Source organism: Diaphorina citri, unplaced genomic scaffold (assembly GCF_000475195.1).
Source record: "Diaphorina citri unplaced genomic scaffold, Diaci psyllid genome assembly version 1.1 scaffold2752, whole genome shotgun sequence".
Taxonomy (NCBI): domain Eukaryota; kingdom Metazoa; phylum Arthropoda; class Insecta; order Hemiptera; family Psyllidae; genus Diaphorina; species Diaphorina citri.
The window spans coordinates 187-2683 of NW_007380169.1; the positions used below are offsets into that span (position 1 = coordinate 187).

At 41.3% G+C, this 2497-nt stretch overlaps 1 non-coding gene across 1 annotated transcript; it reads right to left on the reverse strand.

Annotated features, from left to right (window-relative positions):
• Positions 1–1954: 1954 nt before the first annotated feature.
• LOC113471652 lies at positions 1955–2116 on the reverse strand. The gene has a single exon (XR_003394269.1). It is a non-coding gene; the product is annotated as a U1 spliceosomal RNA (small nuclear RNA).
• Positions 2117–2497: the final 381 nt, after the last annotated feature.

Here is a 2497-nt window from a genome sequence, read left to right on the forward strand (position 1 = left end):
GGCTTTTGTGATTTCCTTGAAAATATCTCAAAAGGGGAACGCCGTCACAGCAGGGGAAAATATCTGAGTCCACAAATCAAGTTCCTACTGTAGTTGTCTAGTTAATGCTCGTCTTGAGCTCTGAAGTATGTCAAATGTGTACAAGAATATTAAATTTTATTGGTCTAAGAAAAAGTAGCTAAAGCTATTAGAAAATACCATGAAGTAAATACGTACCTACATTTTGGGCAGGTACAATAAAATTGTAATTTTGCTGGTGACCTTGTAGTTCCCACATCCACCAAAACATATTCTTGAACACATCATGTCCTTTGCTAATTTTATCTTTATTTATTGTAAAATTATTGTTGTTTTTTTTCTGTTTTTATTTGTAAAGAAATGTACCTATTTAAAAGAAAGAAACGGTGACTTTTCATTTATTTTTCAACTTGAGGCACTAGTAATAGAAAACGTACGAGTGCAATATTTTTGTCCTGGGAATCGAACCCGGGACCTTCAGCATGGTCACTTGTAATAGAAAACGTACCAGTGCAATATTTTTGTCCTGGGAATCGAACCCGGGACCTTCAGCAATCAGCATGGCAAACAAACGCGTGTTCCTGGCACTTTTTGTAACTCTACTAAACGTACGAGTGCAACTTTTTCGTTCCGGGTTATGAACTTGGGACCTTCTGCATGGTAAATGGGCACGAAACGTTACTGACAAAAAAGCGCCAAAAGTTCCTGACGAAAAGTTACTCAGCATTAAGGTTAAATGATCCTTCTGGATAGTTCTGTGGCCAGTAATAAGCCAATCAGCAGTACTACAGACTCCAGACACACAAATCGGACCCACAACCATTAACACAGCATTTCTCACTAACCAAAATTTCTTCACTATGCACTAAGTGTCACAAAACAAGAACACCTGGAACTTACTTTCCTTCAAGTTACTGGTCGAGAGGATGAACCACATAATGAAATCTCTGTCGTCACTTCTTTACAGACAAAGTTCAAGTGTGATGAACCTACAAATGCCTGAGGTTCGTGGAAGCTTAACCCATCCTTTAGGGCTGTTTGCCCCTACACCTAAGCCTAAGGTGGGCTTTTGTGTATGGAGTTAAGCAGCAGGTAACGCTAGGTGCTAGTACACTGTAGCCTTTTTCGCGAGACCACTGTCTACGAACTTGGTAGACTCCATAGAAAGATGTCGCGGACAAGAATCGAAGCCGCGACCTAGGGCTTACAAGACAGACGCGCTTAGCTATAAGCTAACTGGGCTGGCTTGTAAAGGTGTGTCCACACATAATCGATCGATGTTGACTGACACGTCCACACTGCCTCGACATCAAATTTTCCTCGTCGATCGACGGCCGGTCGACTATGTTTGATCACACCTTTAAAGGTTTACCATCACTGTATAACTGGGTCTTTTGGTAGAATACCTCATCCATTCTATTCCAGAGCACAAGACCATTTTCCAGCTTGCCTTTCCTGTCTGGATTAGACCAATCAAAACAAAGCTTGCTAGGTGTGCCAAACGTTAACCAAGATGTCAAGAGAACATTGTTTGGCGGTTCTGTTTTTATTTGTAAAGAAATGTACCTATTTAAAAGAAAGAAACGGTGACTTTTCATTTATTTTTCAACTTGAGGCACTAACGACGTTCTCTATCACCTAACCCTATAAGAGCTCTAATTAGGTATGAGTTCATAATTCTCAAATGATTAATATTAATAAAATTCTACGCCTCAGCTGGGATTGAACCCGGGCTCTCTACCTACCCGTTTACCAGACGAGCTTCTTGACATGACCGTGGTCAATATTACTGATTTTCCAGATAGGTTTAGTATTCCTAAGAAAGGGACAAGCGCGCACGCAGTCCCCGCTACCAAAAATTAGGTGCCCGATGTATGCACTTGCACACTCTTGGTCAATATTACTGATTTTCCAGGTAGGTTTAGTATTCCTAAGAAAGGGACAAGCGCGCACGCAGTCCCCGCTACCAAAAATTGGGTGCCCGATGTATGCACTTGCACACTCACAGGGCTCAGACTATCCGGTAGTGCAATGGATAGCCCTTACCCCGGAGGTACCGCCTTCCTGATCACGGTAAACCTCCGCACCAAGTAAGTTTATTAGTAACGGGAGAGCAAATCGCGCCACTTGCAGCAGAACTGTAAAAATGTGAGAAGTTGTATGATATTTTTTATCTCGTGCACTCTCACACGGAGCGGAGAACACGGGCGAGCAAATCGCGCCACTTGCAGCAGAACTGTAAAAATGTGAGAAGTTGTATGATATTTTTTATCTCGTGCACTCTCACACGGAGCGGATTGCATACCCGGGAAAATATAAAGGCGAAGTTTTCTTCACCTTTGTTGGTTTTTTACTTTCTATCTTTTTTTTTTTTACAAGCATTCAACTTACTAATAAAGTTAACAATATTGAAATTCCTAGGTATTGAAAGTCCTTGTTCTATAGAGCAACATTTCACAGTGTAAAAGGGAAAACCGAT